We start from the raw sequence: 13,633 nt of genomic DNA, 5'->3' as shown, positions 1-13,633 counted from the left end.
GTTCCCTTTGCCAACCTCAAGCCCCCGTCACCTGCCGCCAGCTTGAACTTGGGGTGTGATCGTCCCCCGTGACCGTGGGGCCCCTGGACCTGAGGCTGTTGTTTCTGTCACAAGCGCCCTCTGTGCTTTATGGAATTCGCGGTGTCCGAGCCGTGCTGTTTCAGTCACCTGACCCAGGTACGCGGGAAACCTCAGCACGCGGAGCCGATGGCTTCCCGGTCTGGTCCAAATGGCAGAACCCGGGGTCTTTCACAAATAATTGGGGTTATACCTGTGACCTAACAGTTGTGTTCAAGTAGTTCATTTGGGGATCCTTAAACCTAGTGGATTTCTTGCAGTTCCCACTTGTAAGTCGATCTGCTTCAAGTTTTCGCATTGTAGCTTGAAGTGACTTACAGATTTAGAACTGTTTAAATATGGAACGGCACCGTGCAAAATATCAAGGAAAAGAGGAAACGTTCAAATCGTTGAAGACGTGAGTTTAGACAAGTTCAATGTGAATGACTCACTGCAGATGCTAAGCTTGTCATGCGTTTTATAAATATCTGCTAACTCTTGTAAATTTTATTTCTGACGTTAGGGTGTTTTCCCCTCCTCTCCCCTTAAAAAATAGCTCTTCATTTTTTCTACAGTCTCCACTGTATTTGTGTGAGTCTGTTCATATTTCCAAACCTGTGTGTGTTTTTGCCAAACTCGTCCTGCAAACATACAGATCGACGTGTCTGGGCTCCACACACCTGTTGTGTGAGGCTCGGAAACGTCTCCTGAGAACCACTGGCCGGAAGGAGACGGTAACTTCTAATGCCTTTGGATATTTTCTTGGTGGTGGATTCCATTGCCGGAATCAAACAGTTCTCCACCAGGACGTTCCTTTTGAAACTCCACGGGTGGGTGCCTCGTGCGTTCTGTGTGAAAGTTTGGTATCTTTGCAGCAGATCTCATTGTATCCAATGACGCGGATTTTTTTTTAATGTTTATTTATTTTTGAGAGAGAGAGAGGGAGACAGAGTGTGAGTTGGGGGGGTGGGGGCTTGGGAGCAGAGAGAGAGGGAGACGCAGAATCCGAAGTGGGCTCCAGGCGCCGAGCTGTCAGCACAGAGCCCGACGCGGGGCTCGAACCCACGGACCGTGCGATCATGATGTGAGCCGAAGTCAGACGCTTAACCGACTGAGCCACCCAGGCGCCCCCTGATTTTTTTTTTTAACCCAAGGAAGTCACATATTCTTCACCTGTAAAATGGCACCAGTACCGGTAACTACTTCTAGGGCTTATAGGGACGATGGAGTTAATTAGTGAAGCTTGAAAAACAAATATGCCAAGTTGTCAGGCAGCCCCTGTCTCCAAAGCACCATGAAAGACCTCACACTTGCTGGTCTCTAACCACGGGGGGGTCCCTGTGTGTCTAAGGGCTGTCTTAGAGTTCACACTGCTTTGCTCTTAAATGACCTCGGCATCTGGCCTCTCCTTGCTCCCTCCTCAGTCCTCCTCCAAAGCCAGGGTTCCCTCACTCTGTGCCCCGCTGTCTTCTAGCAGGAAGTAATGCAAGGTATGTGCCTGTGGGGTTGAGCTAGGGAATTTGCTGGAAGGGTTTCTAAAATGTGGCTGGACTTCCTCCCAAAACAGTGGCTTTTAAGATTGTCGAGTTATAACTTCTCTTTCTGTCATTTTATTTATAATACATCGACTCTTGCGACGATAAACATAAACTGGAAGTAACCTAAATATACATTAATGCGGGATTGGAATATTCAACAATAAAATAGACATTCAAACGTTAATTGATAAGGAAAAAAGTCCACGTATGAAATGCAAACAGTAAAGTATGAGACAGGGAGTTGGCAAAAGTTGTATTTTAATGAAAGGGGCGGGTGCCTTGGGGGGCTCAGTCAGTTGAGCGTCCGATTTCGGCTCAGGTCACGATCTCGCGGTCCGTGAGTTCGAGCCCCGGGTCGGGCTCTGTGCTGACAGCTCGGAGCCTGGAGCCTGCTTCGGATTCTGTGTCTCTCTCTCTCTCTCCCCCTCCCCGCTCATGCTGCGTCTCTCTCAAAAATAAAAAAACATTGATTAAAAATAAGTGTTATGTATGCCTAAAATTCCAGGACATAAAAGACAATGTCAAAAGTGACCTCTCTTTGAGCGATGGCTTTACGGACTATTTTTATTTTACTTCATACACTTTTCTGTATTTTTAAATTCTTTTTAGTGAAAATTGTGGGTTTTTTTCATAATCGGAAAAATGAGGTTATTTCTGTTCACGACAAAATATACAACTATTGTATATCAAAGGAGATTTGAGGTTAATTTGGGGGTTCGCCCAACTAGGAATATACTATATTTCTTGTGACTCTATTTGCGCTATGCCCGCCCCCCTCCCCCCCTCCTCCCCCGACCTAAATTTTCCGAGAATAGAGGCACGTCTTTTTATCTCTAAGTCGAATCAGCTCTTACGGTGCGCATCAGCTCGCTGGGGCTAGAGGGGTGTTGTGATCGATGCCCTCAGGTAGCTCATCCTCTAGCCAGGGCCAGTGGCCCCGAAAACTTAGCGGTAGAGTGGAAAGGGTAAGTACAGGGTGGCAGGAGACAGACACACTTGTGCGAAAGTACAGAGGAAGGATCGCCACTTCTAGGCGGGGGGTGGTAGGTCAGGACATTTCCAGGGCCGGGTGGTCTTTGGACAATATAATGAAAGATGGGTGCATTCACTTCCTTTGCCGTGTAACGCATTTTTCTGAAACTGAGTGGTGTAAAATGAGGCACACCTGTTCTCTCGAAGCTTCTGTGGGCCAGGAATCTGGATCCCAAGCTTCAGGGTCCCCACGGGCGCAGTGTAGGTGTTGGCCCTGTCGGGGCTCTCTAAAGACTCAGCTGGGGAAGGACCTACTGCCGGCTTCACTTGGCCGCGGGCTGTTAGACCACAGGCCCCTGTTCCTTCTCGCTGTTAGCTGGAGCCCGCCCTCCGTGCCTTGACATCCAAGCGTCCCCAACACAGCAGCTTGCTCTGTCAGAGCACCCAAGCAGAGGAGGCCATAGATGGCTAGCGAGACGGAAGTCAGTCTCTTGTCACCTCATTGCAGAAGTGACACGCGATCATTGTTGCCATATCCTGTGGGTTTGAAGCAAGACACTAGGTCCAGCTCGCACTCACGGAGAGGGGTGGCGCAAGGGGACAGATGTCCGGAGGTGTGTTCGCTGAGGGCCACCTCAAGGGCTGCCTGCCGCACGGGGGGTTGCCGTGTAGATGTGGGGGTGGGGGCGGGGACCCAGGAGTAGCTGAGCAAAAGCAAGAAATGGGGAGTCCTAATTTTAGAAATGTGACCCTCCTCCCAGTCTGTGCCAAGAAAGGACATCCCTTTTTAGCACCTTGTTTTTCCTTCCTCAGGAGGTGTAAGGACACATTTTTCTCTATTCTTTGCCCCATTCTCCAGATGTCGGGGACTAACGTTGAGCTTCTGGTAATATTTAAAGTCGTAGGAGCACAGCCTCTCTGCCCCGAGACGCTGTGGGGAGCTTTCCAGGCCTAGACACTGCATCTTCCAAGCTCCCAACTGTGAGTGAGTCCTTTACGTCAGGACTCAGACCAGGGACCCGACGCAGGGGACGAGCCTGGCGTCCGCCTGTGTGGCTGGGACTCAGTGTCCCCTCACTCAGTGTCTGTCTCTGCAACTTTAAAGGAGTCAACGTTTTCTATGTGAGAAAGCCCACTCCGCTTTTCAATGGATAATTTGCAGAGAGGAGGTCTGGAATTCTCTTGAATACCGGTGGTGCACGCGGCTTCTGTGCAGGGTCCTCACTGCCTGCAGGATGCTGATTATAAGGTCTGAGGTCTGAGTCATCTCACGAGGCATCTGGAGACATGCACCGAGGAATCTAAGGGGTAATTAAGCACTTTGCGGAGTAAAGAGCAAACTGCAGGTACCTACCAATTATTACACCCGGCTGTGGCGGGCGGGGGTGAAGGGTCACGGTCGAGCGTGGTTTATTAGGTAATGAGAGGCTGACAGCTTTGAAGGTCTGTTTGTTCCTACATAATTATATACAAGGGCAGCCCAGCTTTATAGATGAAGCACAGTGTGAACACTCTTCAGCAAGTGAGAGGAAATGACCTGAAAATTTTGTATCTTCTAGGGATTTCTAGAACCTTCCTTCACATAAGTGGCAAGGAATGTCACACCTTTATGGGTATTCGTCCTTTCTCCCGTGTGAACATATGCAGGTCTGTGAGCCCTTCCCGCTTATAACCAAGCTGACCATCCACAGAAGGTGTGCAGGGATTGGAGGGCCGGTAGGGGGTGAACCCGGTCAGCCTCGGAGAAACAAGGCTGCTGGTTTTCTTAAGTTTATCTTATTTTTTATTTTTTAAAACTTACATCCAAATTAGTTAGCATATAGTGCAACAATGATTTCAGGAGTAGGGTCCTTAGTGCCCTTCCCCCATTTAGCCCATCCCCCCTCCCGCAACCCCTCCCGTAACCCTCAGTTTGTTCTCCAGATTTAAGAGTCAAAAATATGGAAGCTTCACGAATTTGCACGTCATCCTTGCGCAGGGACCATGCTAATCTCCTCTGTATCGTTCCAATTTTAGTATAGGTGCTGACAAAGAGCAGAACAAGGCTGCTATTTTGACAGGATAAACAATGGATGGTATTTTAGAGCTTTTAGGGTTTTGTGGATCTTGGAGTGGATTTTTTTGTGGCCAGGAGAAATTTCTGAGTGGTCTTGACCTCCCCCACCGCCGGCAACCTTGATGTCGGATAAATCTTGGGTACATTTTGCTGGAGAAATGGAAAGAAATTCGGGGAAAAGAACAGGGAAGACGTCACAGAGGCCAGCGGGGGGCAGACGTCACATTCTAACGTGCAAGCCACCCCGGGGGTGGTGTGCAAGCAGCTCACAGGTACCACGTGCTCTTACCACGCGGGTCGATTTCACGGGACTCTAGAAAATCTCAACAGGGGCTTCGTAGTAGCATTCAGGAAACAGGACAGAATGACTCGGTGGGCCGGATGTGTTTTGGGACAAGGGACCTCAGCTCTGCCTTGGAAGATGCGAAGCACGAATGCCTTCTGCTCCGTGAGCCTCGAGAATTTTCCAAGGGAAGAACAGAGATGAGATCACACACGTAGATCCAATTCCCAAACGATTTGCCTGTGTTCGGTCTTCATTCAGAGATAAGCAGCTGGAAGATGGAGGGTTCGGTGTCTGTTGACGAGTCTGACAGTTGGAGAGAGTTTTACCATGAACTTTACCGTTTGGGAACCTGCATAACACGTTGTTGTTGTTTTTAAGTTTATTTGTTTTTGAGAGAGACGGCGCAAGTGCGGGAGGGGCAGAGAGAGGAAGAGAGAAAATCCCACGCAGGCTCCGCGCTGTCTGCACAGAGCCCGACGGGGGGGCTCGAACTCACAAACCGTGAGACCATGACCCGAGCTGACGTCGGACACTTAGCTGAGAGACCCCATGACGTGTTTTTCACAAAACCATCAGTACGTTGTTCAGCTGGATCCAGCGTGTGTGCGTAAATCAGACATGTCTCTGCTTCTGTCCCCCTGAGCTTTCCGGAGCGCTCAGATGTAGCCTTAGCTCATCGACGGTGGCGTTTCATCAACTCTCTGACCTGTAGACATTCACAGCGTCTTGGTCCTATTGTTAGTTTGCTTTGCAAATCGTTGCCATAAATGCATTTCCTCTGTGCACCTATGGCGCGTCCCTGGAAGCCGGGCTGCTGGAGAAGGAGGAACTATCATTTCCAGCTTCGCTTCTGCCGCCGAAGCGTCTCCCAGGCGAATAAGTGACTTCTCAGCGCTCTTTCGGGTTTGCTGGGAATTTAGTCCGAGATTGTCTTACTGTGAGTCACGACTTGGAAAGTGGATCTGAAATAGCACCAGGACATAGGCGCAGAGCTTCGTAATCCATACGCGGAGACTCCCCTGCGTCTGTATAACGTTTTACTGGTTGCGGTAACAAGGGATGCGCACTTTCCAAATCGGTGGTATTTTATCGTTCTGCGCGTGGGAAGTCTGTTATGGGAAAGGTGAGTTTGCCTAATCCTTCATGAGACAAATTTATAAAATATTTAACTGCCCCTGAAGGAGAAATTGCCTTAGAAATAAAACACGGCTCTGCTTAGGGCCGGCTCAGCATCCACGGACTCGGGTGTGCCGCAGCCTGGCGTGTGTGGTGACAGGTGCCGCATCGCGGGGACAGTAAACCTGCACATTGTTCTCGCGCTGCTGTCTGGCCCCCGTACCTGCGTGTGAACTCGTGAGGTCTCTTAATGCTCTTCCGGAATAATGGCTGAGTATTTTCCTTGGCACGTGAAAGAACCGATGGCTGGAACTTCCCGAGGACACGAGACCGCGAGCCGCTGCGCGTGAGCAGAGGGGTTACGCCCTCCTGAAGCGTGAGGGGTCAGTGCCGTCGCTCATGGCCCGTGTTTCTTTCCAAGAGTCTGGGTATCTCTTTTCCACCCAAGCAGATGGTGCTTAGGGAGAAAACCTCATGTTTGTAATCCTTCCCGGTCTAAACACTCCAGAAGGTCCACGCCTGCTAACAGGAAGCAGAAAGCTAGAGGGCAAGAGGGGTCGCGTTCTGCCCAGGCCTGTTGTGAACCAGTAGCCACTCTCTGTCCTGCGTGGGCCGCTGTGGGCACCGCTCCCCCATGCCTGCGGCGGTCACCCCGACACACTGAGGCCACTGGGGACTTCTGAACACAGGACCGCTGCTCCCGCGTTGGAGAAATTTAGAGCGATCACCTCGGTTCCTGTCTCCCTCTGACGAGTGGATCTTTGCCCCGACAGCCTGCACCTGCTCGAGGCAGCCTCCGAGGATGGGGCCCTCCCCCTGTTTGGGGACGACACCCCCTCTCGCGGCAGCTTCACCCCTGCCCCGACAGCATCCCCGGAACCCTTACCTTGCGTACTTCGCCCTCTCCCCTGAGTGCCGGTGCCCCCCACTCGGCCCACGGACTCGCTCCGGTCCTCTCTCACAAGGAAACCCAGGAGCTTTCCTTTGGCCGCGGACTCCCCTCTGAGGCCTGCCCACCTCCCCTCTCCTAAGCGGCAAGGGTATGATATGAAGGACATACATCCACGCTGCAAGATGACGTCAGAATTACCGTACGAGCAGACCCGGGGGCTGAGGGCAGGACGAGAACAGCCGTGGGCTGGTGCCCACAGCTCCTACCGTGGGGCCCCTGCGTCTTTTGGGAATGCGTGTGTCCTCACCTTGTCTACTAAGTTCCCTAGATGTCAGTGCAAGAGAACACTCCAGGCATTTCCGTCTCCAAGCAGGACAGCGATCCAGGTGACTCAAGCTGCTCTTGTTACTGGCTGGGTAGACCTCGCTCCCTGGGGTCCGTAAAGCGGGTTATCAGACGTTAGGAACAGTACAATTACCTCTGCCCTGCAGCCTGATGCCGCAGATGTCCGCAGACTTTCCCTTCAACAAGCTGAGAACGTCACGGCCAAGTATCACTTGGTGTAGAATCCTCGAGGCCCAGACTGACACAGGGCGGTCTGGCTGGGCCAGGAGCGCTCGCTGACCCCTCTCCTGCCCCCAGACACATGAAAGCCCCATGGAGGAGGGTCCTGAACCCCCAGAGAGAGAGAGGTGACATTTGGGGAATGTCTAGGGTACATTTTCTGCGGAGAAGAGAGCAGGCTTTCATATGCTGCTGACTTGTCCGGAACAATGTTTGAGGCGTGTTAGGTGACTGAGTTCAGGGTTATGTGTCTGAAAGATCCCAGGGAAGCAGAACTTATCTAAAATGAGAGCCAGCTGACTCCCTACCACCACTCCAGGGTACAGGATTGACCTGAGAAGTGAGGGCCCAGCCAAGGACGTGTATGTACCTGGGATTCCTCGAGGCTTTGTTCTGGCCAACCACTGCCCCTGCCTTCAGGGTTCATGTCTCGCATCGTGTCTTCTGGAAGAGGCTCCTGAGGCCTCCCATTGTACCCGTCCCCTCTGCACTGAACACAGTTTGGAGGCGTCCCCATGATCCACCTGTTTCCCTGGACAGCAGTCCCCACCAAGGGGGCACTGTTCTTAATTCCTGGTGAATATTCAGTGGTCTGGAACATAGAATGGTGATGCTTGCTGAATGGAATCAGGATTGGGGGCTGCTTTTCAAGCTGTGACAGCTTCTAAGGCAAGGTGAAATGATTCCTGGCTCCCTGAGCCAGGGCTCATGGTGCTTCGCGGCCGTCCCGTCCCGCCAGGAGGCCAGCCCCTGGTGAGCTTGGTCCAGGAGGCCCGGTGACTGACCAGCTCTCTCCTGGGTGGCCGGTGGCCTCTGAACGCTGGATCCCGTGGAACCGCTTTGGAGTGCACTCCTCTTTCTGACAGCTACCGTATCCCGATGGGGAGGACTACTCCTAAGAATGTTTTTTCCCATTTGGATATTTTAGAGGACGTCATCAAACTGTAGAGGAATTTCAGAAAAATTCAACAAGGTATGAGGTTCCTAGCGTCTAGTTTGATATGTTAATATTTTGGCTTTTTTTTTTTTTTGTCTTTCTTTTTTGTAGTAAAACCAAAAGAGAAAGAAAAAAAATGAAATTCTGCAAAAAAAAGTATTTTGACTTTAGTATTTCTAGTCCTTTCCCGCCTCCACAGCCGTGGCTAATAAGACTTTGGTGCAATGCCTTCCCCTCCACTTTTGTGCTTTTTGTTAAGAGTACGTGTGTATTAAAAAGTAATATACAGAATAGCTTTGTGTAGCTTAAAATTTATGGAATGAAAAAACTGAAACCACGACGCCTGTCATTCTGCAGGTTGTGTGTTTCACCCCACGTTGTCGCTTAGATTTTCCTACGTCTGTGGTTCGGTCCTTTTCAGGGCCTCTCAGCGTTCCAGCCTGGGACTATTTCCTGTTTGTTTTCAGCACCCAACATGTGGCTCCTCCCGTCCCTTCTCCCTCCCCATGTGCCTAGAATAGGAATCTCGGAGTAACAAGGCATTTTCAACTTTACCAGGGGTTCCCGGCCTTCTGTCCTAAGGCTTCTTAGTAGAACTGTCTCCTGGGCCCAGAAACCACTGTTGATTGGTTCCCAGTAGATTTTAGAAACAGTGTGTTTGTGTGGGATGCGCAGTGCCCGTCCGGATCTCCCCCCGCCGCCCTGAGGCCATCCCCCTTCCCTCAGCAGGCAGGGGGCCCGTCCCAGCCATCACCCCACCCGGGAGCCAACCTGTGCTGGGTGGTGTGGCCGGAGGTGGGGGCAGGGAGCCCATCCACGAGAGCAGGTCAGAGGTGATGCTTAGCTCAGCTGGAGCCAGACAACTCAAGGTTGCTCTAACACCAGGGGTGGGAGAGTGGCTTGGCCAGCAGCAGCCCACTGGCTGGTGGACCCTTGGCCTCTGACTTAAATCCGCAGCCCTGTGCTCCGTCTCTGGAATTGGTTGGGAAGGTCTGCACGGGAGAGTCAGGCAGGGAAGGGGAGGAAGGGGAGCAGGGTGGAGAGCAAAGGAAATTGGACTGATAGAACTATTTATGTATTTTTTTAGAGGGAGCATGAGCAGGGGAGAGACAGAGAGAGAGGGAGAGAGAATCCCAAGCAGGTTGCACGCTGTCAGCAAAGAACCCACTGTGGGGCTCGAGCTCATGAAACCCTGAGATATTGACCTGAGCTGAAACTGAGAGTCACATACTCAACCGACTGAGCCACCCAGGCGCCCCGATGATGGAACTTTTTAAGTCAGGTTTCAAAAATGATTATTTCACGTCTGTATTAGTTTGCTAGGACTGCTGTAATAGAGTCCCCCCGATGGTGGCTTACGCGTCAGACATTAATTTGTCACGGTCCTGGGGGCGGGGGGTCCAGGATCAGGTGTGGGTGAAATCCCAGCGTGGCCGCTTCAGAGGCCATGAACCTGCTCCAGGCTTCCCTGCTGGCTCACGTGGTTTGCTAGCTGCCCTCGGGGTTCCTTGGCCTGTGGCACCAACACTCCGATTTCCATCTTTGATGGCGTTCCCCCTGTGTGTGTGTGTCTGTGTCCACATCTCCCCTTTGCACAGGGGCACCAGTCACATTGGATGAAGGCTCCCCCCCCCCCCCCCCCCCCCCCCCCCCCCCTACCCCAGATTGCCCCCCCCCCCCCCCCCCCCCCCCCGCCGATGACCTCATTCCAACTTGATCATCTGCAAAAACCCTATTTCCAAGGAAGGTGACATTCTGAGATTATGGGGTGAGGACTTGGGCATCCTTGGTGGCGGGGGACACAAGCATTTTCTTCCTCTGGAAGCTGGCTTGGAAAACATCTGTGCGGTTCAGGACGCAAACGTTCTCTCTACTCTGCTGTGTGGTCTGATTCTCCTCCAACCGGATACGCTCGGGGATGCATTCCCCCTGGACTGCATTGATTGTGAGCAGCCTGTCTGGCTAGTCGGTCGAGAACGAGGGATTAGAAAGTTCTAGTAACTTTTTTTTTAAATCTCCAAAAAAAACTTCTCTGTATTCTTTTTTTTTTTTTTTTTTTTTTTGTAGATTTTATTAGAAATGACATGGAAAACAATGGCGGGTGACTTTGCTGTCCCTCTCATGGTGTTAGAGTAAGCGCGTCCCTCTAGGCCCTGCCTTTGGTTCCGCATCTCCTGGGCGGACAGCGGTCGAGTAAATAGCACACCGCGCTCAGGGCCAGCCGGCGGGAAGGCCCTGCAAGAGTCAGGAGAGGAGGACCCGTTAGGAGCACCATCCACACCAGGCACGCGAAGGGCGTCCGCGTTTCATCGGATTTTGTTCATTTTTCTTGCAGTCTTCAGGTCTTTGTCTATGTGCTTATTAAAGGGCAGATCACGAAGTAAATGCTACCAGGTAAACCAAACTAAGCTAACGAGGGGTGCAGAGAGAGTAGGTCCCTTCGATTTTAAGAAATACCGAAGTCAGTGCGCTAGAATGATGGTTTCCAAGACCGTGGGGCAACCACGCACCACAGACTTGTCTGCGATGGACCTCATCTCCAGGCTTGCGTTCCCGCTCTGGCTTTGTTAGTCATGTAGAAGAAAGAATTGTAATCTGTAAACCCACACAAGGCAATTTTGGAAATGAGGAAGGAACACGTGGTGTTGATCCTGCTGTAAAATCCACAGTTTCCAGCTTCCTCTGGTTGGAGTCAGTTTGGACCATAGGGGTTTCTAAACACTTTTTTGGTAAGTTAAAAAAATTTTTTTTATTATTTTTTTCATGAGAGAGAGAGAGAACGCGTGCGTGCGAGAGGGCTCACACAGGCGGGAAAGGGGACGGAGGGAGAGAGAGAATCCCAAGCAGGGTCCGTGCCCAGGGCAGAGCCCGATGTGGGGCTCGATCCCAGGACCCTGAGATCTTGACCTAAGCTGAAATCAAAAGCCAGACACTCAACCAACTGAGCCACCCAGGCGCCCCCATGGGGGGTTTCTTTAAGACAACCTGGGAGCCCTTGCATTCAGGATCCCGAGCATTACCCACATCCTGTGGCATCAGAGACTTGGATGAGTGACCAAGCTTGGGAATGGCGCCTGGAGCTGCCCGCTAGACCCTCCCTTCCTGACCCTCCCCTAACACTCGGCTTCGGAAGCCGATGTCTGGTCTCCTGTTTTCAGTTTTCTAGCTGCCGTTTTTCCAGGCTCTGACAATTCCTGACGTTTTTCCTGACAAACAGCCGTGGGGTCCCTCCACCACCCACCCTGGAACCCAGAGTTGTCACAGGAGCAGCCCTGCCACCTGCACGTCCCAGCCTGCACAGCAGACGGTGGTGGGAGCCCCGACTTGCAGCCTCTGACTCTACTAACAGTCATTCAGCAGGTTTTTGTCGTACAGACAGTCTCCTGGTTGTCAAGTCCTTGGAAGCCTGCTCTCCCGAGACCCGGAGCTCCCACTGAAGACCAGATGACCCAGGGCGCATCGCCCATGTCCCCAGCCAATACTTGGCTGCAGGAAAGGAATCAAAGGCTTGAGAGAGTAACAATTTTAAAAACCGTCACTCAAAAAACAAAGATAATTAAAATTCTTTTAATGAAAAGAAATCAGAAGAACTCAAGTTTTCTCAGTCAAAATGAGAATGTGTTCCGTGCGAGTCGTAGGATCAGTCTGGTCCTCCTCCACCTGCGTGGCAAAAACGGGATGCCCGAGGGGGTTTTCTCTTCACAACTGGCCAGATGCCTTGTATGTTTGATCACTGGCTTCATTTCTGTGCGCTAGCTTCCTGCCTCAGTGATTTCTCACAATTCTCCAACGTGTATTGCTTGGAACCTATCTTAGGGGAAAGCGTGAGCCATGGCCAAGACCAATAAAGGTTCAAGGACACTGTAGCACACGGGGAAGCCACCGGAATGGTGGTGAGGAGGGTTCCTGGCCCCCGATGTTGTAAAAAAAATCATGGTTTGGAAACTGGAAGGCTTTGCTGTGCCGAATTATTTGAGGTGCTGGCACAAAACACGATTAAGTGTGTCGTGTGTGGGTCCAGAGGATCAAGCAGGAATAGACGTGGAGAAGGGGAAGGAGGGAAGGAAGGAAGCATGTCAGTTTCCAAGCAGGGTTTCAGCTCAACGGTTGGAGCCACCCGCTTCTAGTGCTGTCTTTGAACAACAGGTAGCCCAGTGGTACTCGGGAAGGCCTATCATAAGGGGGCTTTATGCCTAAAAACTCTCTAGGGGCTCTTGGGTGGCTCAGTCGGTTAAGCGCCCAACTCTTTATCTCAGCTCAAGTCATGATTTCTCGGTTCGTGGTTCAAGGCCCTCATCTGGCTCTGCACCGACAGTGCGGAGCCTGCTTGGGAGTCTCTCTCTCTCAAATAAATAAATAAACGTTAAAAAAAAAACAAAACTGTCTGGATGGCCTCTGTGTCCCTTCCAATCCTGAGATTTCCATGCAGACATGGCAGATTTTACTCTTGTTAAAAATAATGAGAACTTCTTGAAACGCCCTAAAACCCCGGTGGAAAATACACAGACTAACGTAGAGATCGCTTCCTTTAAAAACGCAATCTTTCGGCCTGATTCTATCACATTCCCATTGGTTTCTGCACATCACTATCCTTGAGAGTTTTTGATGTGCAATCAGTTTAGGTGTTTATGTTGCTGATTTCCTGTGCCAAATGTTTATCTTTGAACGGCTGATCTTTTTTATCCCCTCAGCTTTGTGGAGATGTAGTTGACACGCGATAATCACATAAGTTTAAGGCATACAGCGTGCTGATTTGACACGACGATCACCACCATGGTATTAACTGCCATCTCTAGTCCATTACATAATTACCATTTTTTCTGTGTGTGTGGTGAAAACACTTAAGATCTACTCGCTTAGCATCTTTCAAGTGTATAATACGCTATTATTAACTATAATCACTACGCTGTACGTCTGACCCCCAGAACGTATTCATGCACCAATTTACATTCCCACCAACAGTTCATGAGAGTTTCCTTTTCTTCACATCCTCACCCGCACTTGTGATCTCTTGTCTTTGAAAAATTTTTTTTAATATTTATTCATTGTTGAGAGAGAGAGACAGAGCCTAAGCAGGGGGAGGGACAGAGGGAGAGGGAGACACAGAATCCGAAGCAGGCTCCGGGCTCCGAGCTGTCGGCACAGAGCCCCACACGGGGCTCGAACTCACGGACCGCGAGATCATGACCTGAGCCGAAGTCAGACGCTTAACAAA

At 51.0% G+C, this 13,633-nt stretch overlaps 1 protein-coding gene and 1 non-coding gene across 3 annotated transcripts in view; one reads left to right on the top strand and one right to left on the bottom strand.

Moving 5' to 3' along the window:
• The window catches only part of RPS6KA2 (ribosomal protein S6 kinase A2), a 344,268-nt gene that overhangs the window by 77,556 nt on the left and 253,079 nt on the right, over positions 1 to 13,633 (top strand). The gene's annotated exons all lie outside the window — the stretch shown is intronic.
• LOC125939271 (U6 spliceosomal RNA) lies at positions 4,502 to 4,605 on the bottom strand. Its single transcript, XR_007463010.1, has one exon. It is a non-coding gene; the product is annotated as a U6 spliceosomal RNA (small nuclear RNA).

Source organism: Panthera uncia (genome assembly GCF_023721935.1).
Source record: "Panthera uncia isolate 11264 chromosome B2 unlocalized genomic scaffold, Puncia_PCG_1.0 HiC_scaffold_24, whole genome shotgun sequence".
Taxonomy (NCBI): Eukaryota; Metazoa; Chordata; class Mammalia; order Carnivora; family Felidae; genus Panthera; species Panthera uncia.
This window is presented reverse-complemented; position numbering and strand designations above follow the sequence as displayed.